The following is a 25,671-nucleotide window of genomic DNA, read 5'->3' as shown; positions in this document are numbered from 1 at the left end:
CAGGAGGCCAGCTCCCAGTACAAGGTGGGTGCCCATTACTGCAGGGGGGCAGCTCCCAGTATAAGGTGGGTGCCCATTACTGCAGGGGGGCAGCTCCCAGTATAAGGTGGTTGACCATTACTGCAGGGGGGCAGCTCCCAGTATAAGGTGGGTGCCCATTACTGCTGCAGGAGGCCAGCTTCAAGTACAAGGTGGGTGCCCATTACTGCAGGGGGGCAGCTCCCAGTATAAGGTGGGTGCCCATTACTGCAGGGGGGCAGCTCCCAGTATAAGGTGGGTGCCCATTACTGCAGGGGGGCAGCTCCCAGTATAAGGTGGGTGCCCATTACTGCTGCAGGAGGCCAGCTTCAAGTACAAGGTGGGTGCCCATTACTGCAGGGGGGCAGCTCCCAGTATAAGGTGGGTGCCCATTACTGCTGCAGGAGGCCAGCTTCAAGTACAAGGTGGGTGCCCATTACTGCAGGGGGGCAGCTCCCAGTACAAGGTGGGTGCCCATTACTGCAGGGGGGCAGCTCCCAGTATAAGGTGGGTGCCCATTACTGCAGGGGGGCAGCTCCCAGTATAAGGTGGGTGCCCATTACTGCAGGGGGGCAGCTCCCAGTATAAGGTGGGTGCCCATTACTGCAGGGGGGCAGCTCCCAGTATAAGGTGGGTGCCCATTACTGCAGGGGGGCAGCTCCCAGTATAAGGTGGGTGCCCATTACTGCAGGGGGGCAGCTCCCAGTATAAGGTGGGTGCCCATTACTGCTGCAGGAGGCCAGCTTCAAGTACAAGGTGGGTGCCCATTACTACTGCAGGGGGGCAGCTCCCAGTACAAGGTGGGTGCCCATTACTGCAGGGGGGCAGCTCCCAGTATAAGGTGGGTGCCCATTACTGCAGGGGGGCAGCTCACAGTATAAGGTGGGTGCCCATTACTGCAGGGGGGCAGCTCCCAGTATAAGGTGGGTGCCCATTACTGCTGCAGGAGGCCAGCTTCAAGTACAAGGTGGGTGCCCATTACTGCAGGGGGGCAGCTCCCAGTACAAGGTGGGTGCCCATTACTGCAGGGGGGCAGCTCCCAGTATAAGGTGGGTGCCCATTACTGCTGCAGGAGGCCAGCTTCAAGTACAAGGTGGGTGCCCATTACTTCAGGGGGGCAGCTCCCAGTATAAGGTGGGTGCCCATTACTGCTGCAGGAGGCCAGCTCCCAGTACAAGGTGGGTGCCCATTACTGCTGCAGGAGGCCAGCTTCAAGTACAAGGTGGGTGCCCATTACTGCAGGGGGCCAGCTCCCAGTATAAGGTGGGTGCCCATTACTGCTGCAGGAGGCCAGCTCCCAGTACAAGGTGGGTGCCCATTACTGCAGGGGGCCAGCTCCAAGTACAAGGTGGGTGCCCATTACTGCAGGGGGCCAGCTCCAAGTACAAGGTGGGTGCCCATTACTGCAGGGGGGCAGCTCCCAGTATAAGGTGGGTGCCCATTACTGCTGCAGGAGGCCAGCTCCCAGTACAAGGTGGGTGCCCATTACTGCAGGGGGCCAGCTCCCAGTATAAGGTGGGTGCCCATTACTGCTGCAGGGGGCCAGCTCCAAGTACAAGGTGGGTGCCCATTACTGCAGGGGGCCAGCTCCCAGTATAAGGTGGGTGCCCATTACTGCAAGGGGGCAGCTCCCAGTATAAGGTGGGTGCCCATTACTGCTGCAGGAGGCCAGCTCCCAGTACAAGGTGGGTGCCCATTACTGCAGGGGGGCAGCTCCCAGTATAAGGTGGGTGTCCATTACTGCAGGGGGGCAGCTCCCAGTATAAGGTGGGTGCCCATTACTGCAGGGGGGCAGCTCCCAGTATAAGGTGGGTGCCCATTACTGCTGCAGGAGGCCAGCTTCAAGTATAAGGTGGGTGCCCATTACTGCTGCAGGAGGCCAGCTTCAAGTACAAGGTGGGTGCCCATTACTGCAGGGGGGCAGCTCCCAGTATAAGGTGGGTGCCCATTACTGCAGGGGGGCAGCTCCCAGTATAAGGTGGGTGCCCATTACTGCTGCAGGAGGCCAGCTTCAAGTATAAGGTGGGTGCCCATTACTACTGCAGGGGGGCAGCTCCCAGTATAAGGTGGGTGCCCATTACTACTGCAGGGGGGCAGCTCCCAGTACAAGGTGGGTGCCCATTACTGCAGGGGGGCAGCTCCCAGTATAAGGTGGGTGCCCATTACTGCAGGGGGGCAGCTCACAGTATAAGGTGGGTGCCCATTACTGCAGGGGGGCAGCTCCCAGTACAAGGTGGGTGCCCATTACTGCTGCAGGAGGCCAGCTTCAAGTACAAGGTGGGTGCCCATTACTGCAGGAGGCCAGCTCCCAGTACAAGGTGGGTGCCCATAACTGCAGGGGGCCAGCTCCAAGTACAAGGTGGGTGCCCATTACTGCAGGGGGCCAACTCCCAGTATAAGATGCGTGCCCATTACTGCTGCAGGAGGCCAGCTTCATGTACACTGTGTGCAAATGAGGATTGTTATGAATGAGTCACCGTAGGAGGCAAAAACAGAAATACTAGCTAAGTCCAGAAAACCAGAGAAGTTGGCAGCTATCGGATTGCAGACCCCTGAACCTAACAACAACTAGCAGTAGCCGTGGGGGGTTCCTACGGTACCCTAGACCCCTCGATCACAGCCGGAGAACTACATAGCCTAAAGACAGAAAGGGAAATCTAAACTGCCCCAGAGCAGACCCCAAAGCAATAGGCAGCCCCCAACATATAATGACGGTGAAGCAAGATGAAAAAACACACACAGAAAGATAGGCTGAGCAAATGATGGGGCCCAAGCTAACTAAATAGGACAGAATAGAAAAGCTGCTGTCTGCAATCCGCCAAAACCCTCTCAAAAACAAGAGCCAACAGACTGATAGGGAAAAAAGCCCTGAAGACGCTAGGCTTCAAAAAGACTATATCAGTACTCAGGTATTATCTGAAGACAGAGCAAAAAGGAATTCAGCTCACCCAGCAGGGAAAGGCAGAAATCCAGAAAAACAAGGCAAAACAAAACCAAAACACAAATGCAAAAAGTAGAGCAGAAAACTTAGCTTTTGAGGAGCAGGAATCAGACTGGTCTCCAAGAATCCCTCAGAGTAATCACCCGCAAGGCAGAAGGGAGTCGGCTGCCTTATATCCAGTCAGCAATCCCAGTCATCATCATTCTGCTCAGGTGCTTTGTAATCAGCCTCACTACCTTCCTTCACCAGAAGAGGGAGTTCATCAGACCTCAATGGTGAAGGGGAAAATGAACTCACAACAGAGGATTTTGATTACATCATCCTTTTCATACATGTTGGCTTTCAAGCCTATACAGCTTGCAGTAGGACAACTGCCAATTATGTAAATCAGGCGAGTTGCATCTCTGTAATGAGGAGGGGTGTGGGCTAATGACGTCAACATCCTATATAAGGTGTGCTTAATTATTAGGCAACTTCCTTTCCATTGGCAAAATGGGTCAGAAGAGAGATTTGACGGACTCTGAAAAGTCAAAAATTGTGCGATGTCTTGCAGAGGGATGCAGCAGTCTTGAAATTGCCAAACTTTTGAAGCGTAATCACCGAACAATCAAGTTTTTCATGGCAAATAGCCAACAGGGTCGCAAGAAGCATGTTGATATAAAAAGGCGCAAAATAACTGCCCGTTAATTGAGGAAAATCAAGCGTCAAGATGCCATTTGCCACCAGTTTTGCCATATTTCAGAGCTGCAGCGTTACTGGAGCATCAAAACGCACAAGGTGTGCCATACTCAGGGACATGGCCAAGGTAAGGAAGGCTGAAAATCGACCACCTTTGAACAAGAAACATAAAACGTCAAGACTGGGCCAAGAAATATCTTAAGACTGATTTTTCTAAGGTTTTATGGACTGATAAATGAGTGACTCTTGATTGGCCAGATGGATGGGCCCGAGGCTGGATCAGTAAAGGGCAGACCTCCACTCCGACTCAGACGCCAGCAAGGTGGAGATGGGGGTACTGGTATGGGCTGGTATCATCAAAGATGAACTTGTGGGACCTTTTCGGGTTGAAGATGGATTGAAGCTTAACTCCCAGACCTACTGCCAGTTTCTGGAAGACACCTTCTTCAAGCAGTGGTACAGGAACAAGTCGGTATCGTTCAAGAAAAATGGAGCAGGACAATGCTCCATCACATGCATCCAAATACTCCACAGCGTGGCTGGCCAGTAAAGGTCTAAAAGAAGAAAAAATGACATGGCCCCCTTGTTCACCTGATCTGAACCCCATAGAGAACCTGTGGTCCCTCATAAAATGTGAGATCTACAGGTAGTGAAAACAGTACACCGCTCGGAACATTGTCTGGGAGGCTGTGGTGGCTGCAGGAGGTCAGCTTCAAGTATAAGGTGGGTGCCCATTACTGCTGCAGGAGGCCAGCTTCAAGTATAAGGTGGATGCTCATTACTGCTGTATGGACAACCTCCCAGTATAAGGTGGGTTGTTATGAATGAGTCACCGGAGGAGGAAAAAACAAATACAAGCTAAATCTAGAAAACCGGAGAGGTTGGTAGCTAGCGGATTGCAGACCCCTGATCCTATTCACAACAACTAACAGTAGCCGTGGGGTGTTCCTACGGTGGTCCTAGACACCTCGTTCACAGCCGGAGAACTAAATAAACCTAAAGAAAGAAAGGGGAAATCTAAACTGCCCCAGAGCAGACCCCAAAGCAATAGACAGCCCCCAACATGTATTGACGGTGAAAACACAAACACAGACAGAAAGACAGGCTGAGCAAGCGATGGGGCCCTCACTAACTAGATAGGACAGGAAAGAAAAGCAACTGTCTGCAATCACGCAAAAACCCTGCCAAAAAATGTCCAACACGTCTGATAGAAAAGGCCCTGAAGTCACTAGACTTCAAAATCACTATATCAGCACTCAGGTATATTCTTTAAACAGAGCAAAGAGATCAACTGATCAGAGACAAAAATGGAGTTCAGCCAGTCCCAACCAGGGCTGGCTGAACACAAACACTAAGTAAACAGACAAAATCTCATGGAACAATAGCAGAGCAAAAACTTAGCTTTAGTAGACAGGACTAAACTGGAGGCCAGAGCTCAGAGCAGAGAGGATCACGAGCAACCCAGCAGGGCGTCGGCGGCCTTATATCCACTCAGAGATTCTGGATGTCCAATCACACTCCACCTGTTCAGATGACAGGTTTTTCCCATCCAAATCAATTTCACTACCTCCTTTCACCAGCAGAGGGAGTTCATCGGACATCAAAGGTGAAGGAGAAAATGAGCTCATAACAGTACCTCCCCCTTGAGGAGGGGTCACCGAACCCTCTTCCACGCCACCAGGGCGATCAGGATGGGCCCGATGAAAAGCTTGAACCAATCTTTCGGCATGAATATCGGATGCAGAGACCCAATAATTATCCTCCTGGCCATAACCTTTCCACTTAACCAAATACTGGAGTCTCCGTCTAGCCAGACGAGAATCCAGTATCTTCTCAACCTCATATTCCACATTACCTTCAACCAATACAGGGTCAGGAGGTGCCACCACAGGAACTACTGGCTCAACAAACCTCTTTAACAGAGACTTATGAAACACGTTATGGATCTTGAATGTAACAGGAAGAGCCAATCGAAAAGAGACCGGATTAAGAATCTCCAAAATCTTGTAAGGTCCAAAAAATCTAGGTTTAAACTTTGGAGAAGCCACCTTCATAGAGATATTCTTTGATGACAACCAAACCATATCACCCACCATAAACCGGGGACCAATGGTCCTATGCCGGTTGGAAAACCGCTGGGCCTTTTCCTGGGAGAGAGACAACTTATTCACCACTTGGTCCCAGATCTGGTGCATTCTCTCCACCACAGTGTCAACACCTGGGCAGGCAGAAGACTCCACCTGCACTGAAGAGAATCGAGGATGAAACCCAAAGTTACAAAAAAAAGTGACATCAAATTGGCAGAACTAGCTCTATTATTTAAAGCAAATTCGGCTAAGGGCAAAAATGAAACCCAATCATCCTGATCAGCAGAAATAAAACATCTCAAATAAGACTCCAAAGTCTGGTTTGTTCTCTCCGTCTGCCCACTGGTCTGAGGGTGAAACGCAGAGGAGAAGGACAACTGAATTCCCAGCTTGGAACAAAAAGTCCTCCAAAACCTAGAAACAAACTGAACTCCTCTGTCAGACACAATGTTCTCAGGAATCCCATACAAGCGAACCACCTGTTGCAAAAACAAGGGCACCAACTCAGAGGAAGATGGCAACTTAGGGAGTGGTACAAGATGGACCATCTTAGAGAATCTATCACAAATCACCCAAATAACAGTCATTCTCTGAGAGACAGGCATATCAGATATGGGTCCATGGCTGCCTGGGCACCGGCAAAGGCATCAACAACCCACTAGAGCGAGAACAAGGTTTAGACCGGGAGCAAGTCCCACAGGACTGCACAAAATTTCTGACATCACGAGACAAGGCGGGCCACCAAAAAGACCGACTCACCAAATCTCTAGTACCAAAAATACCTGGATGACCAGCCAATGCGGAGCAATGAACGTCAGACATTACTCTCTTCCTCCACTGGTCAGGAACATACAATTTTCCAATGGGACAACGCTCAGGTTTGTCCTCCTGAAACTGTTCCAGACCACGTCTCAAATCGGGCGAGATGGCAGAAAGAACTACCCCCTCACCTAAGATGGTAGCAGGCTTGGTCACAATAGGAGAATCAGCAAAGAAACTCCTAGAGAGGGCGTCTGCCTTGACATCCTTAGTGCCTGGAAGAAAAGAGACCACAAAATCAAAACGTGTGAAAAACAAGGCCCATCTAGCCTGTCTAGGATTCAAGCGTTTGGCCGACTCAAGGTAAATCAAATTCTTGTGGTCAATAAGGACCATGACTTGATGTTTAGCTCCCTCCAACCAATGTCTCCACTTCTCAAATGCCAATTTCATGGCTAACAGTTCCCGATTCCCCACATCATAGTTGCGTTTGGATGGGGAGAACTTTCGGGAAAAGAAAACAGGGATTAATTTTAGATGTTACCGGATCTTTTTGGGACAAAATAGCTCCTGCACCAATCTCAGAAGCGTCCACCTCTACCTGAAACGGGAGTGAGACATCAGGTTGCCGCAAGACCGGAGCAGAAGTGAACCTCCGCTTCAGCTCCTGAAAGGAAGAAACAGCCTCTGGAGACCAATTCAGCACATCAGCACCCTTCTTAGTCAAATCAGTCAAAGGTTTGGCAATACCAGAAAAATTAGCTATAAATTTCCGATAAAAATTAGCAAAACCCAAAAACTTCTGGAGGGCCTTCAAAGAAGTGGGCTGAACCCAATCATAAATGGCCTGTACCTTGGCCGGGTCCATTTCAATAGTTGACGGAGACAAAATAAATCCCAAAAATGAAATCCTCTGTACACCAAAAAGGCATTTCGATCCCTTAACATACAGGGAATTCTCCCTCAAAATCCGGAACACAGTCCAAACATGTTCCACATGAGAGCCCCAACCCCTGGAAAAAATCAAAATATCACAAAATATCATCCAGATAGATGATCAAAAATTTATCCGCAAAGTCCCGGAAAATATCATTCATGAAGCACTGGAAGACAGAAGGGGCATTAGTGAGCCCAAAAGGCATCACCAGGTACTCAAAATGTCCCTCCGGAGTATTAAACGCCGTCTTCCATTCATCCACATGCTTAATGTGAATAAGATTATACGCCCCCTGAGGTCAAGCTTGGTAAAGCAGCAAGCACCTTTAACTCTGGAGAATAGATCAGAAATCAGGGGAAACGGATACTGATATTTAACAGTAATTTTGTTGAGGGAACGATAGTCAATACAAGGCCTTAATGAACCATCTTTCTTGGCCACGAAAAACAAACCAGCACCCAAGGGTGAAGAGGATGGTCTAATATGACCCTTCTCCAACGACTCCTTAATATAAGATTGCATAGCCTCGTGCTTGGGTACAGATAAATTGAAAAGTCGACCCTTTGGAAATTTACACCCAGGGCTCAACTCAATTGCACAGTCATAACTCCTATGAGGAGGCAAAGACGCAGACTTATTCTCACTAAATACATCATAAAAATCACCCAAATAGTCAGGAAAATCATGCGACTGGGGAGAGGTGGAGAAAACGGGAGCGTCACCAAGAGCACACCGACAACCTCAACTCACCACAGACACAGATTTCCAATCCAAAACTGGATTATGGATTTGCAACCAGGGAAATCCCAGAACAATGGTATTATGCAACACCAAAAATCCTGCAATTTTCTTGATGGTCTGGGGCGACACGCATTACCACCTGGGTCCAAAACTGAGGTTTATTCTTTGCCAAAGGAGTAGCATCAGTACCCTTCAAAGGGATAGGCGTCCGCAGAGGTGTCATAGGAAACCCACAACGTTTAGCAAAATCCAAGTCCATCAGGTTCCGAACCGCTCCTGAATCCACAAAAGCCTTAGCGGTAAATGTGGACAGGGAGCAGATCAGAGTAATTGCCAGAAGAAACTTAGGTTGAACACCACCCACAGCAAATGTGTGTGCAAAACGTTTCTCTCGTTTAGGGCAGACAGAAATATGAGAGGCATCTCCACAGAAAAAACACAGCTTATTACGCCTTCTGAACTCCTGACGTTGCGCCCTAGACAAAACTCTTATCACATTGCATAGGTTCAGGCATTTGTTCAACAGGTGGCAACATTTCTCGTGTACCTTTTACGTTCACGTAAACGCCGATCAACCTGAATGGCTAATGACATAGAATCGTCAAGACCAGAGGGAACAGGAAATCCCACCATAGTATCTTTTACGGTTTCTGACAAACCCTTCCGAAAGAGAGCTGCCAAGGCACCATCATTCCAGGTAGTAAGGACCGCCTACTTTCGGAATTTTTGACAGTATAACTCTGCAGAATCCTGACCCTGGTTCAATGCCAACAGGGCTTTCTCAGCTTGATCAATAGCATTAGGTTCATCATACAACAACCCCAAGGCTTGAAAAAATGCGTCCACATTAGTAAGAATAGGATCATCAGGTGTCAAAGAAAACGCCCAATCCTGGGGATCGCCGCACAGCAAAGAGATGACAATTTTAACCTGCTGCGCAGAGCTCCCCAATGAGTTAGGCTTCAAGGCAAGAAATAATGTACAATTATTCTTAATTTAAAAATGTAGACCGATCCCCAAAAAACATCAGGAGTAGGAATCTTTGGTTCAGCAGCATGTGAATGAGCAAGATAGGCGGAAATCCCCCGCACTTCAGCAGCCAGCTGCTCCACGCGATCAGACAATTGCTTAATCTCCATTAAGAAAATTCCTCCTACGGCCCCAGAGAAAGAGGACAAAATATACATAAAAAAAAAATTCTGACACTTTTTTTTTTTTTACAATTCTTTCTTGCTATTGAGTACTCTAGAATCTGCGGTATGGCTGGTGATTCTGTTATGAATGAGTCACCGGAGGAGGAAAAACAAAAATACAAGCTAAGTCCAGAAAACCGGAGAGGTTGGTAGCTAGCGGATTGCAGACCCCTGATCCTATTCACAACTAACAGTAGCCGTGGGGTGTTCCTACGGTGGCCCTAGACACCTCGTTCACAGCCGGAGAACTAAATAAACCTAAAGAAAAAAAGGGGAAATCTAAACTGCCCCAGAGCAGACCACAAAGCAATAGACAGCCCCCAACATGTATTGACGGTGAAAACAGATGAAAACACAAACACAGACAGAAAGACAGGCTGAGCAAACGATGGGGAACTCACTAACTAGATAGGACAGGAAAGAAAAGCAACTGTCTGCAATCACGCAAAAACCCTGCCAAAAATAATATCCAACACGTCTGATAGAAAAGGCCCTGAAGTCACTAGACTTCAAAATCACTATATCAGCACTCAGGTATATTCTGAAAACAGAGCATAGAGATCAACTGATCAGAGACAAAAATGGAGTTCAGCCAGTCCCAACCAGGGCTGGCTGAACACAAACACTAAGTAAACAGACAAAATCTCATGGAACAATAGCAGAGCAAAAGCTTAGCTTTAGTAGACAGGACTAAACTGGAGGCCAGAGCTCAGAGCAGAGAGGATCACCAGCAACCCAGCAGGGCGTCGGCGGCCTTATATCCACTCAGAGATTCCGGATGTCCAATCACACTCCACCTGTTCAGATGACAGGTTTTTCCCATCCAAATCAATTTCACTACCTCCTTTCACCAGCAGAGGGAGTTCATCGGACATCAAAGGTGAAGGAGAAAATGAGCTCATAACAGTGGGTGCTCATTACTGCTAGGAGACTAGCTTCCAGTATAAGGTGGGTGCCCATTACTGCTGCAGGAGGCCACCTCCCAGTATAAGGTGGGTGCCCATTACTGCTAGGAGGCCTGCCTTCAGTATAAGGTGGGTGCCCATTACTGCTGCTGAAGGCCAGCTTCATGTATTAGGTGGGTGCCCATTACTGCTGCTGAAGGCCAGCTTCATGTATTAGGTGGGTGCCCATTACTGCTAGGAGGCCAGCTTCAAGTATAAGGTGGGTGCCCATTACTGCTGCATGAGGCCAGCCCCAAGTGAAAGGTGGGTGACTGTTATTGATGCTGGGGGCTAGCACCACATAGTTAGGTCCAGAAATATTTGGACATGACACAAGTTTTGGCATTTTAGCGTTTTACCAAAACACATTAAAGATAGTTACATAATCAATATGGGCTTAAAGTACAGACTTGAAGCTTTAATTTGAGAATATTTACATCCTAATTTTTTTATAAGGGTTTAAGAATTACAGCTCTTTAAGGGTGGTTTCACATTAGCGTTTCAGGGCGCAGCAACGGCCTGCGCACGGCCGCCGCTAAGCCCTGCCCCCTGCCGCGCCTCCGGTAGCTCCGCCTACGGGCGCATGACGCTGCATGCGTCCTGCATCCCCTATCTATCACTGGGGACGCAGGCCGTGCGCAGTATGCAACAGGTTGCGTTTGGCGCTGGTCGGCGCACCGTAATAATATGGTGAAACCACCCTAAGGTGTAGCTACCTCTTTTTAAAAATTCAAAAGTAATTGGAATATATATTTTTGGAAGCTCTTTAGTGGGTTTTATAGGCTATTTCCTCAAAAATCTATCATCAGTTAAGCATGTAAAAGGTCTGGAGCTGATTCCAGGCGTGGCATTTGCATTTGAAAGCTGTTGCTGTGAACCCATAACATGCGGTCAAATGAAGATACAGACCATCATTAGTCTTAAAGAAACCTACCAGAGAGATTGAACAAATGTTAGGAGGAGCCAAATCAACAGAATGGTACATTCATCAAAAATAAGAGCCCACTGGTGAGCTTCAGAACTCAAAAAGCCTTGACTTCCTCCGAAGGCAACACTGGTGAATGATTGCTGAATCGTTTCCATTGTGAAGAAAAAATCCTTAACATCTACAGAAGTGAGGAACACTGTTCAGGAAATGGGTGTTACAGTATCTAAGTCTACCATAAAGAAAAATTGTCATGATAGCAAATAAAGAGGGTTTACCACAAGTGCAAACTATTGATCAGCCTTCAAAATAGAAAGGTTAGTCTATACATTCCTAAAAACCGTCTACAGAAGCTGACCCTGTTCTTTGGGCAGATGAAACGAAAATCATCCTGTATCAGAATGATCGGAAGAAGAAAGGTATGGAGAAAGCTTGGAAGGACTCATTATCCAAAATCTTCTGTAAATCATGGAGGCAGTGACATGACTTGGGCGTGCGTGACTTACAATGGCACTGGGTCACTAGTGATGATGTGACTGAAGACAAAAGCAGCAGGATGAATTCTTAAGTGTACAGGGTACTTTCTGCCAGGGTGGATTTGATTTAAATCTAACTGATTTAAATCACGATTTAAATCACTAGTCAGTAAGGCTTGATTTAAATCAGTGATTTAAATCAAAGTTTCTACCTAAACTAGTTCTTGCTACTTTAACATGCAAGTAGATGAAGATTTTTAGAATCACTTTTTATATTACTTTTTTCTCCCCAGTTTAATGGGTTAATCATTCATATTTGGACACCACTGTTCTGTTGTACTTAGGAAGGAGAAAAATAATCCTGACCTTAATAACAATTTAATAGATTTAGTCAACTGAAACAATAACAACATTACAGCATAAGTTATTTGCTTAAACAAACATCCATGTTTGTTAACTAATTTGGCTAAACAAAATATATATATATTTTAAGAAACTTAGACTGTCAGCCCAGCCGACACATGAAAAACTTAAATACTACTGTCCCTGCTGTCCTCTGTAGCTCACTTGTCGTCATCTTCATCATCATCTTCTTCTTTGTTCCTATTCATAATCTGGAAAAGAAAAACAAGCTTTCCTGCTTTATTGGGTCCCAACCGATTTCTCAATTTAGAATGAATGAGTCCAAAGGAAGAGAATATTCTTTCAACGCCTGCAGAAGAAGCTACTGCTGTTAAAAGTGAAATCATTACTTGAACAGTCTCTAAATCCAAGCGCTTAAGTGACTTCCACCAGTTTACTGGTGTGACCTTCCTTAAAATATCTTCAGCAAACATACATTTCTTGAATGGTTCCCCCTTATCTCTGAAGTTTATTATAGTTGGCATTAAAGATGGATGATTGCTGGATACCCATGTCATAGCTAATTCCTCTTCCTCAGCACTTAGGTTTTGACCCTGATATTGGATATTGACAATATTTGCCAAAAAATGAGCTGGAGTCAGTGCTTGTCCCATTCGTTTGTTTACTGCTTGTAATTTAATTCTGTCCATGTGTAGTTCTGTTTTTAAGTGTTCACTCAGTTCCTTCCAAATTTCAACAGCATCCGCAATAAAACAGCTATTTTTCTGTATTTTGTTTAAAGCTTGAGAGATGGGTTTCAGGAAGCTCAGCATATGTTCAACATTTCTCTTAAGCCCAATGTTGAGGATTTTGGCCGTGACAGTGCCATCTATTTTATCTCGATTTTCTTCACAAAGTGTCATCAGAATAGGCCAGTTTTTGATATACTGCTCAAAACAGTCCACCACAGAGTTCCATCTAACATCTTGTGGGAGCGTTAGCTTGGTTCCACCCATCCTTTTCAGAGCTGCTGCAGCAAAATGATTATTACGGAAGTATTTAGCAATTTCAACAACATTGAAGCCTTTATTTCTGGAACACTTGTCTTTGGCTAAGAGGTGCAGCAAATGAGCACTGCAACCATATGTTATTAGCAGCTTTGTATTCCCTCCCTGCTCTTCTAAATCTCTTCTCATCTTGGATACGTTTGCAGCATTGTCAGTGACCAAACTGCGTACTAGACATTTGAATTTTTGTTCACATGTCGTTATAGCTTTTACTGCCACTTCTTGTAAGTATTCTGCTGTGTGTGCATTTCCTAACGTATCAGTTGTTTGTGCAAGGAAGACTTTACCTTCTTCTGTTGTTATACAAGCACATACAATAGGATCATTGTGGACATTACTCCACCCATCAATACTTAGGTTAACAATTTTACCCTCCAGAGCTGTTGCACATTGCTCCATTTCTCTGTCATACACTTGATCCAGCAGTTTCCCTGCAACATCAGCTCTGCTGGGTGGACTGTATCCTGGTCTCAGTGACTGAACCATATTAATGAAATGTGGGTTCTCAGTCAGACGGAAAGAAGAGTTCGTTGCATAAATAAACTGGGCAATTTTTTCATCAATCAACTCTTTTTCTAATCTGCTAGTTCTTATCACAAACCTATGTACGGTGGTTCCAGGAGGTAAAGGTTTTTTCTTCCTTTTGGGTGATGGTGATATGTGGCTGTGGGTGTCTGATGATGATGCTGCTGCTGCTAATGAAGCACTATCCTGGATGGATAACTCTGAAACTGTAGAACAGGATGATGGTGATCTTGGAGGTGGATAGTTTCCAGAATCCATGAATTCCCCTAAACAAAAAAAGTCAATGCTGTTATTTTATTGTTTATACAATTTCTGCTTATTGTACACAACACATCAGTGCCCCTGCCCCAAAAGGAATATTTGTTTTTCTTCATAACTGTACCAAATGACAGTAACATGCAGTAATAATAAGAAATATAATTTTTCTCACACATGACAGTTCAGTCTTTAGAAATAGGATTCAATAAAAATGTTTACCAACCTGAAGATCCTGCCTGTTCAGAAGTGTTTCTTTGGTCATCTTCATCACCGCACTTCTCATGATGTTGCCTCATTCGCGCCACCAGGCCTTGCATCTCTTTTTTGCATCGTTTGCATTTTGCACGCATGCCTGCCTTACCGATAGGCGAAGGAGCTTCATTAAAATATTCCCAAACTGGGTCTCTTTTACGGCCTGCTGCCATTATAAGGAAAGAATGTAATAAACCTCAGATCGTACACACAAACAGATCCAGACTTGTCTGTCTGTGGCTATGCTGCAGTATTGTGCTCAAAGTTTCACTTTCATTTTCTTGTCTGCTTGCCCTTCCTCCTCCTCACACTTAGATTCACATTCTTCTTGTGTTGTGCAGATCTATTCCTCTCCAAACAATCAGAAACATATTGTCTAACTTCTTGGACTTGGCACTGAAGGGGTTGATTCTGTATTCATAGGTTTGTAGAACAATAGGATTAAGGTCTTTTTCTCAACTCTGTTCATGTTGTAACATTTTTGCCGTGAAGAAGAGGCTGGGACCTCTGCGGAGTCAAATTCAGTTTTGAGAACTGCGTAAGTAAAGCGAGCGTCTGTGATAATATAGGAGAGAAACTGCCCACTAATCCTACAGAAACCTCTGGAAGAGCATGGCATTGTGAATGTTACACATATACAGCCTTTATTCTACTGAGTTAAACAACTCAGCTTTATCTCATGATGGAAGAACCTTTGGATGGTAAAATATTTTCCTCAAAAAGCAGTTTATTGAAAAAAATCCGATTTAAATCAAAAAAATCCGATTTTTTTTTTTTTTTGATTTTTTAAAAAAAAAACTTTGATTTTTATCCACCCTGCTTTCTGCTCAGATTCAACCAAATTCTGGAAGACTGATTGGACGGCGATTCAGTGTACAGATGGACAATGACCCAAAACAAATTGTGAAAGCATCCCTGGAGTTTCTGAAGACAATAAAGTGGAATTTTCTGCAATAACATGCATTTCACATGGTTAACCCCTTCATGACCTAATCGAAAAAATGTAAGATTGTAAGATTGCAATAAAAAGTAATAAAAGGCGTTCAAAACATTGTATCTACCCCAAAATATCAATAAAATTGTCAGGTCAGGGCAAAAAAATAAGCCCTTACACAGAACCAGATATCGAAAAATGGAAACTCTCTTGGTCACGGAAAATGGCGGCAAACCCTAAAATATTTTTCTTACCGATTCTGGATTTTTTTTTTACCATTTACCAAACACGTATAGTTTTTTTTTTTTTTTTTTTTCATGCAATGTTTGACATTGTGCTTGGTGATTGTAAGGCCATGGAAACCCATGATATGAAGCTCCTGGCACACAATTTTTGTGCTAATGCCAGAGAAGTTTTGAGCTCTGCAGCTATGGAGTCACCAGAGTGTTGGTGACTGTTACGCACAATACGCCTCAGTATTCAGCGCCCTCTCGCTTTAAATTTTTTGTGGTCCTCACTTAATGGCTGAGTAGCTGTGGTTCCTTAACCCCTTCTTGACGTGTCGTATATGTATGGCGCTGCATTGCCGTGAACCACTTTACATATACTTCACAATCTCGAAGGCTCATGCTAAGCTCCACTGTGATTAAATGTGGACGTCAGCTCTGAGGGCTGACACCCTGCAGCAACGCTCACGATCGACTCTAGCACCTATCGCGGGCGTTTAACTCTTCTGTCAATAGTGCCAGCAACATTCATGGGCATCGCAGAGGGAGAGCTCCCATCAGCACAACGCGATTGCGATCTCATTGTGCCGAAGGTCTCCATAGTGACCCCGGGCTGAAAGATGGCCGTGGGGTCATCCAGTGAAAGTGGCCTCAGCTCCTGCTCAGACCACAAGCTGACATGCCTGCTCCTTACCTGCGATGCACTGTTCAAAAGTATTGCAGAGCAATAGATCAGCGAATAGAACAGGGAAAGCTAATGTCACATCCTGGAGCAAGGTAAAAAAAAAATATTTAAAAATTGTAAAAAAAAAAAAAAAATAAAAATGAACAAAAGTAAAAGACTAGTCCAATAAATACAGTTTATGTAAAAACAACAACAAAAAAAAAGTACGCACATTTGGCTTCCAGAATGACCTGGCCTATAAAACTGTCCCACTAGTTAACCCCTTAAGTTAAGAACGTAAAAAGGTTGTTTTTTTTTTTGCCTAGTTTTCTATGCTTTATCATACAGCCAAATAAAAAATAGAAAAAAACCGCAATCAAGAAGGCGAGTGTAAGTAAAAATGGTATCTCTGAAAATGTCCTCTTGTCCCACAAAAAACGATCTGCGATACAGCTCAATCAGCAGAAAAATGAAAGTAATAGCTCTCAGAATAAAGTGATGCAAAAATAATTTTTCTATAAAATAGTTTGTGTAAAAGCGCCAAAACATAAAATAAATAAATATGGTATTGTTTAATTGTACTGACACGAAGAATAAAGCTGCCTTATCAATTTTACCCCACCCAGAACAGCATTAGAAAAAGAAACAAAATTCTGAATTGCTGTTTTTTGTTCTTTCTGCCTCCCTAAAAATCGGAATAGAAAGCGATCCAAAAATGGCTTGTGCTCAAAGGGTACCAAAAAAAGTCAACTCGTCTTGGAAAAAACAAGCCATGACATGACTGTCAGCAGAAATATGGAAAAGTTTTAGCCATCTAAATGTGGGAATGCTTTTTAGTGTGTGACAGCAGCCAAACCTAAAAACCCAATATAAATCTGGTATCGCTGTAATCACACCGACCCAATTAATAAAGTCGCTATATCACTTATACTGTATGAGGAGCGATGGAAAAAATAAGTAAAACCAACTCTTCACCTGCTGTTTTTTTTTTTTTTTTAATTTCTGCCTCCCAAAGATCGCAGTAGGGGTTGGTACACATTTATCCTGCCCTCTACGCTGAGTGCTTACATTGGGGTTTTTGTTTAACACTCTGAAATACGTGATTCACATGGAACCTCTGGTGGAAGAATCCCTATAATGAGGCAGGTGTAGGCAGTGTGGATGCCATGTGACCTGTGATCCAGCGGTGTCCGTCTTTTTAGGGATTGCATAAAAGTGTGGTCTGCCATAGTTTTGTGCAGTTTTGAAAAGGACCGCACTGAAGAGAGGCCAGGCGGAGTTCAGAGCTGCCTCATTATAGTGAATGGATCCCTCCGGGATATCATCTGAATCACGATACTCAGAGGTTTAGATGGAAACCCCGATGTAAGTGCTCAGCGTATAGCGCCGGATTGTGGCCCAAAATGTTATGTAAAATGTTCCCAATAAAAGCTTCAACTCAATACACAAAAATAAGCCCTCACTCAGGTCAGTCATCTGTTATCGGAATTAGAGGGGGGCTTCCACCCTACTGGTAGCACAAAGGCTCCGGAAAAGCACTATGGCTCCTTGCCCCCCAAAAGAAATTCAGCAAGCATGAGCTGGGCGCTACAACGTACTGGTCACTACAATGGCACTCTCACTGTGCAACATTCACTGCTGCTTGTTTCTGGAAAACACCCATGGAGTAAAAATCATCACTGCACCTATATATGATTTCCCAAAGGGGTATCATTTCCAAACTGTGATAACTTGAGGGGGGATTCTGCTCTTCTAGCACTTGGGGGTTCTGTATATGGAGTCTGCAAACTATTCTAGGAAATTTTGCGCTCTAGGAGGCAAATGGCGCCCCCTTCCTCCCGTGTCTTGCTATATGGCTAAGCAGTACTGTACAGTCATATATAGGCTATTTCTACATTCGGCAGAAATTGGGGGACAAATTTTGGTGCCTAAAGCAAAATGATGGTAATAAAATTTGTAATTTTTCTTTACTGCCAATGGTATAAAACTGTTACAATTCTGTCAATATAATCACTGCACCCTAGATAAATTCATTGAGGTTTAGTTTGTAATATAGGGTCACTTATGGGGGGTTCTGCTGTTCTGGCACCTCAGGAGCTCTGCCAATGTGACATGGCACCCTCAAACCACTCCAACAAAATATGAACTCAAATATGGCGCTTCTTCCCTTCTGAACTTTTCACTGTACCTCAAAAGTAGTTTTCAGCCACATGTGGGGTAGCGGTGTACTCGAGAAATTGCATAACAAACTTTGGGGTCTGTTTTCTCCTGCTATCCTTTGTGAAAATGAAAAAATTGGGGGCTAAAACATTTTTGTGGGAAAAATATCTATTTTCACAGATGAATTATAGAATTCTCTGAAGCACCTGTGGATTCAGGGTTCTCACACACACCTAGATAAATTCCTTGAGAGGTCTAGTTTCCAAAATGTAGTCACTTGTGGGGGGTTTCCACTGTTTAAGCACATCAGGGGTTCTCCAAATGTGACATCGCGTTCTCTGATTCCAGCAAATTATGCATTCAAAAAGTCAAATGGCGCTCCTTTCTTACAGAGCCCTGTTGTGTGCCCAAACAGTAATTTTCCAACACATATTGGGTATTGGCGTACTCAGGAGAAATTGCACAACAAACTTGGGATCCATTTTTTTCCTGCTTGTTGTGGAAAATAAAAAAAAAAGGGTTTAACCCCTTCACCCCCAAGGGTGGTTTGCACGTTCATGACCGGGCCAATTTTTACAATTCTGACCACTGTACCTTTATGAGGTCATAACTCTGGAACACTTCCATGGATCCTGGTGATTCTGACATTGTTTTCTCGTGACATATTGTACTTCATGTTAGTGGTAAAATTTCATTCAAATAACTTGCGTTTATTTGTGAGAAAAACGGAAATTTGGTGAAAATTTTGAAAATTTCGCAATTTTCCAACTTTGAATTTTTATGCCCTTAAATCACAGAGATACGGCACACAAAAAACTTGATAACTAACATTTCCCACATGTTTACTTTACATCAGCACAATTTTGGAACCAAAATTTTTTTTTGTTAGGAAGTTATAAGGGTTAAAAGTTGACCAGCGATTTCTCATTTTTACAACACCATTTTATTTTTAGGACCACATCACATTTGAGGTCACTTTGAGGGGTCTATATGATAGAAAATACCCAAAAGTGACACCATTCTAAAAACTGCACCCCTTAAGGTGTTCAAAAACACATTCAAGAAGTTTATTAACCCTTTAGGTGCGTCACAGGAATTTTTTTGAATATTTTAAAAAAAATGAACATCTAACTTTTTTCACAAAAAAAATACTTCAGGTTCAATTTTTTTTTTTTTTTTACCAAGGGTAACAGGAGAAATTGGACTGCAAAAGTTATTGTGCAATTTGTCCTGAGTACGCTGATACCTGATATGTGGGGGGGGAACGACTGTTTCGGCGCATGGCAGAGCTCAGAATGGAAGGAGCGCCGTTTGACTTTTTCAATGCAAAATTGGCTTGAATTCAGATCGGACGCCATGTCACATTTGGAGAGTCCCTGATGTACCTAAACAGTGGAAACCCCCTACAAGTGACCCCATTTTGGAAACTAGACCCCCCAAGGAACTTATCTAGATATGTGGTGAGAACTTTGAACCCACAAGGGCTTTACAGAAGTTTATAACGTACAGCCGTACAATTAAAAAATCATATTTTTTCCACAAAAATGTTCTTTTCACCCTCAATTCTTATTTTTCCAAGGGTAACAGGACCCTAAAAGTTATTGTGCAATTTGTCCTGAGTACGCTGATACCCCACATGTGGGGGTAAACCACTATTTGGGCGCATGGCAGAGCTCGGAAGGGAAGCAGCGCCATTTGACGTTTTTGGCTGGAATTGAGATCGGACACCATGTCGCGATTGGAAAACCCCTGATGTACCAAAACAGTGGAAACCCCCCACAAATGACACCATTTTGTAAACTAGACCCCCCAAGGAACTTATCTAGATGTGTGGTGAGCACTTTGAACCCCCCAGTGTTTCACAGAAGTTTATAACGCCCGGGCGTGAAAATAAATTCGTATTTTTTCCACAAACATGATCTTTTAGTCACCATTTTTTTTATTTTCCCAAGGGTACCAGGAGAAATTGGACCCCAAAAGTTGTTGTCCAATTTGTCCTGAGTATGCTGATACCCCATATGTGGGAGAAAACTACTGTATGGGCACACGTCGGGGCTCGGAAGGGAAGTAGTGACGTTTTGGAATGCAGACTTTGATGGAATGGTCTGCGGGTGTCATGTTGCCTTTGGAGAGCCCCTAATGTACCTAAACAGTGGAAACCCCCCACAAATGACCCCATTTTGAAAACTAGACCCCCTAAGGAACTTATCTAGATGTGAGGTGAGCACTTTGAACCCCCAAAGGCTTCACAGAAGTTTATAATGCCCGGGCATGAAAATAAAAAAATCGTATTTTTTCCACAAACGTGATCAATTCGTCCCCAATTTTTTTATTTTCCCAAGGGTAACAGGAGAAATTGGACCCCAAAAGTTGTTGTCCAATTTGTCATGAGTACGCTGACACCCCATATGTGGGAGAAAACTACTGTATGGACACACGTCGGGGCTCGGAAGGGAAGCAGTGACATTTTGGAATGCAGACTTTGATGGAATGGTCTGCGGGTGTCAGGTGAGTTTGGAGAGCCCCTGATGTACCTAAACTATTGAAACTCCCCACAAGTGACCCCATTTTCGACACTAGGCCCCCCACGGAACTTATCTAGATGTGTGGTGAGCACTTTGAACCCCCAAGTGCTTCACAGAAGTTTATAACGCTCAGGCGTGAAAATAAAAAAATCATTTTTTTCCACAAAAATTATATTTTTGCCCCCAATTTTTTATTTTCCTAAGGGTAACAGGAGAAATTGGACCCCAAAAATTGTTTTGCAATTTGACCTGAGTAGGCTGATACCCTACATGTGGGGGTAAAACACTGTTTGGGCGCATGGCAGAGCTTGGAAGGGAAGGAACACCATTTGACTTTTTCAACTCAGAATTGGCTGGAATTGAGATCAGACGCCATGTTGCATTTGGAGAGCCCCTGATGTGCCCAAACAGTGGAAACCCCCAATTCTAACTCCAACCCGAACCCCAACACACCCCTAACCCTGATCTCAGCCCTAACCCTAACCCTACCCTAGCCCTAACCCTAACCCTAATGGAAAAATGGAAATAAATACTTTTTTTTATTTTATTATTTTTCCCTAACTAAGGGGGTGATAACAGGGGCATTTGATTTACTATTTATGGCGGTTTTTATGTTTGGCAGCTGTCACACGCTAAAAGACGCTTTTTATTGTAAAAATAGTTTTTGCATCACCACATATTGAGAGCTCTAATTTTTCCGTATTTTGACCCACCGAATCATGTGAGGTCTTATTTTTTGCGGGACGAGTTGACGTTTTTATTGGTACCATTTTCGGGCACGTGACATTTTTTGATCGCTTTTTATTCCGATTTTTGGGACGCAGAATGAACAAAAACCAGCGTTTCATGAATTTCTTTTGGGGGGTGCGTTTACACCATTCCGCGTGCGATAAAATTGATAAAGCGGTTTTATTCTTCGGGTCAGTACGCTTACAGCGATACCTCATTTAGGTCGTTTTTTTATGTTTTGTCGGTTTTATGCAATGAAAACTATTTTATATAAAAAATAATTATTTTTGCATCGTTTTATTCTGCGAGCTATAACTTTTTTATTTTTTTGCGGATGATGCTGTGTGGCGGCTCGTTTTTTGCGGGACAAGATGACGTTTTCAGCGGTACCATGGATATTTATATGCGTCTTTTTGATTGCGCGTTATTACACTTTTTGTTTGGCGGTATGATAATAAATCATTATTTTTTGCTTCGTTTTTTATTTTTATTTTTCAAGGGGTTCGCTAAAGGGGTTAACTAATGGGACAGTTTTATAGGGCGGGTCGTTACGGATGCGGCGATACCTAATATGTGTACTTTTATTGTTTTTGTTTTTTTTTTATTTCTAAAAAATGGATTTATTTGGGGAAATATGTTTTTTTTTTTTTTTTTTCTAATTTATTTGGCGATTTTTTTTTTTTTTTTTTTTTTTTTTAATTTATTAAATAGTCCCAGGTGGGACATCACTGTCCTGTGACAGATCGCTGATCTGTCACATCACAGATCACTGTGACAGATCAGCGATCTGTCACAGGCACTGCAGAAGGCTTCCTCTTGCCTGCGCTTTGCAGGCACTGAGGAAGCCAGCTTCCTGCAGGCCCCTGAAGGCTAGGAGCCCCCGGCAGCAGCGCTGCACATTGCGCTGCCGTGGGGGGCTCAGGGAAGCATGGAGGGAGCCCCCTCCTTGTCGATGCTTCCCTTTAACTCCCGGTACACCGCGATCATGTTTGATCGCGGTGTGCAAGGGGTTAACGTGTCGGGGGCGGGCCGTGACCGCCCCTGACACATTGTGCCGGGTGTCAGCTGTGATAATCAGCTGACACCCGGCCGCGATCAGCGGCGCTCACCACGTGGGCGCCGCTAATCGTGGTAGACGTACTATCCCGTCCATGGGCATAGGGGCCCGGGTCCCATGGACGGGATAGTACGTCTCATGTCAGGAAGGGGTTAAAGTAAAATTTTTGTGAAGTTTTTTTTTTTTCCTTACACCTTGCTTCAGTTCCTGTGAAGCACATGAAGGGTTAATAAACTCATTGCATGTGGTTTTGAGCAGGCTGCAGTTTTTAGAATCATTTTTAGAATGTCACTTTTGAGTAACACTAATTACTGCTGCAGGAGGCTAGCTCAAGTATAAGGTGGGTGCCTATTGCTGATGCAGGAGGCCAGCTTATAGTACACTGGACAAAAGTATTGGGACATCTACACATTACACCTGCTGAAACTTTTACGACATGTCATTCTAATTTCATAGTCCTTAATATACTGTTTCCACTCGTCTGAGAAAGCTTTCTATAACATCTTTGTGTCCTGGAATTTTTGCCTCTTCATAAGTGTTTGTGAGGTCAGACACTGATGTTGGGACAATTGGACTTTCAATCTCCATTCTAGTTCACACTAAAGGTGTTCAGTAGGATTGAGGTCAGGGCTTTGTGCGGCCAGTCAAGTTCTTCCACACCAAACTCTCCTGACCATGCCTTTATGGAACTTGCGTTGTGCAGTGGGGCCAATTCATGCTGGAACAGAAAAGGCCTTCTCCAAACTTCCCACAAAAAATGGGAACATTCGATTGTCCAAAATGTCTTGTATGTTGCAGCGTCAAGATCTGTTTTTACTGGAGCTAAAGCACTTGGACTAACCCCTGAAATGCAGCCCCATAGCAAATATCCATCCTCCATCAAACGTTACTGTTGGGACAGTGCTGCTGGGAAGTCCACGTTCTCGTGGTATTCGCCAAACTCAGACTTGTCACGTGATTGTCAAATAAGGTAGAAAGTTTTGTTACTCAACAGCACACCTTTACACTGCTGCAAAGTCCTTTTTGTGACTTGCTTTGTATCACACCATCCTATGTTTGGCGTTGTTCTTGGTGATGTAAGGCTTGCATGCAGCCGATTGGCCACAAAGCTAACTTCTGCAGAGTCCTTTCATGGTGTGCTTTTTATCATTTCATCCTATGCTTGGGGTTGTGCTTGGTGATGTAATGCTTACATGGAGCTGGTTAGCCATGAAGCTACTGGCGTACCGTTTTGTGCTGATGTCAGCAGTTGCTTTTTCTGCACTTTGCACCTCTGCAGTCAGTGAACCCGCTCTGTAACTGTACATGGTTTGACACTTTGTGTCTGAGTTGCTGTAGTTCCTAAACACTTCCACCAGACAGTTGTTTCAAGAATATTTAGGAGAGAAGAAATTTTATGAACTGAATTGTTACATTGGTGGCGTCCCATTAGAGGACCACCGTAACATTCAGTGAGCGCTTTATAACGTCACAAATGTTAGTGAAGGCGGACTGCATGGCGAGGGGCTGGATGTCCAACACCTGTGATGGGACTGAATAGAGGACCTCAATTCAACAATTAAGAGGGATCCCAATACTGTTATCCTGTTAAAAGTGAAACAGCCAATCAGAGTGATAGTAATATTTAATCAATAAAAATTGATGTAATATTACAATCCAGCCATGGTCGATGCTGCAGTAGCATCGGACATGGCTGGAGACCCAGATCCGACCCCCCCACGACTCACGGGGCCGATCGGCCCCCGATACCGACTGACGGCCGCCGTCATCATCTGCTCCCTTCTCTCTGCTCCCCCCACCTTCCGACCCCCCCCCCCCCGGTACCTCCGATGTCCCTCTCCGGCTCCCGGTGTCCCGCCGTCCTGCTTCATTGGCGCCGCCATCTTGGAAAATGGCGGGCGCATGAGGAGTGCGCCCGCCAGCTGTAGATTCATTCATTCATTTTTTGATCACTGTGATAAACTCACAGTGATCAAAATAGAATGAAATGTAAATAACCCCCCCCCTTTATCACCCCCATAGGAAGGAACAAATAATAAAATAAACTATTTTTATTTTTCCGTTATGGCTGGAATTAGGGTTAGGGTTGGAATTAGGGTTAGGGGAGTGTTGGGGTTAGGGTTATGGTTAGGGTTGGGATTAGGGTTAGGTGTTATGAATGAGTCACCAAGGAGGAAAAAACAAACAAGCTAAGTCACAGAAAACTAGAGAGGTTGGTAACTATACAGATTGCAGATCCCTGATCCTAACCACACAACTAGCAGCAGCAGTGGAGCGTTCCTATGATGAACCTAGACGCTTCGTCACAGCCGGAGGACTAAATAAGCCTAAAGCAAGAAAAGGGGAAAACTAACTGCCCCAGTGCAGACCCCAAAGGAAAGACGGCCCCCACACATGTATTGACGGTGAAACAAGATGAAAACACAAACACAGGCAGAAAAATAGGCTGAGCAAACGATGGGGCCCAAACTAACTAGAAAGGATAGAAAAGGAAAGACACTCTGCAATCTGCCAAAAACCCTACAAAAATAATGTCCAACACTTCTGATAACAAAATTAACCCTGAAGTCACTAGACTTCTGCCACTATATCAGCACTCTGAAATATTCTGAGACAGAGCAAAAAGAGGCCAATCAAATAAGGGACAAAAAGAAAATTGGCAAATACAGATAAATAAGAGTGGAAATTCAGCACAGCCCCAGCCGGGGCTGGCTGACCAATAAAAAACTGAATAGACCAAAAAAATCAAGTGTGGACATTAGCAGAAAAACTTAGCTTGAGCTGACTGGAACAGAGCTGAGAACCAAGATCTGACAAGCCAGAAGGAATCACCAGCACCAGAATAGGGTGTCGGCTGTCTTAAATCTAGTCTGAGATTCCTGAGGTCCAATCGTCATCCTCCTTATCAGGTGGCAGAGCTCCACTGATTAAATCAGCCTCACTACCTCCTGTTACCACCAGAGGGTGCCTGCAAGGAGAACTCACAACTGGTAGACCAGAAAATGAACTCACAACAGTTAGGGGTGTGTTGGGGTTAGGGTTGGAGTTAGAATTGAGGGGTTTCCACTGTTTAGGCACATCAGGGGGTCTCCAAATGCGACATGGTGCAACCATTGATTCCAGCCAATTTTGCGTTCAAAAAGTAAAACGGTGCTCCCTCCCTTCCAAGCCCCAATGTGTGCCCAAACAGTGGTTTACCCCAACATATGGGGTATCAGCGTACTCAGGAAAA

The 25,671-nt window shown here is 44.5% G+C and overlaps 1 protein-coding gene across 2 annotated transcripts in view; it reads left to right on the top strand.

Moving 5' to 3' along the window:
* Positions 1–25,671, top strand: part of XXYLT1 (xyloside xylosyltransferase 1) — a 310,439-nt gene that overhangs the window by 1,743 nt on the left and 283,025 nt on the right. Inside the window, exon 1 of one of the 2 annotated variants that reach the window (XM_073578695.1) lies at positions 2,272–2,295. The exons of the other annotated variant lie outside the window; for it this stretch is intronic. The gene's annotated coding sequence lies outside the window, so the exon portion shown is untranslated. Of the gene's footprint in view, positions 1–2,271; positions 2,296–25,671 lie in introns of those variants that run through there. 2 annotated transcript variants of the gene reach the window in all.

The sequence above is a fragment of the Dendrobates tinctorius genome, unplaced genomic scaffold, assembly GCF_039654945.1.
Source record: "Dendrobates tinctorius isolate UK_male_01 unplaced genomic scaffold, ASM3965494v1 ptg000060l, whole genome shotgun sequence".
Classification (NCBI taxonomy): Eukaryota; Metazoa; Chordata; class Amphibia; order Anura; family Dendrobatidae; genus Dendrobates; species Dendrobates tinctorius.
This window is presented reverse-complemented; position numbering and strand designations above follow the sequence as displayed.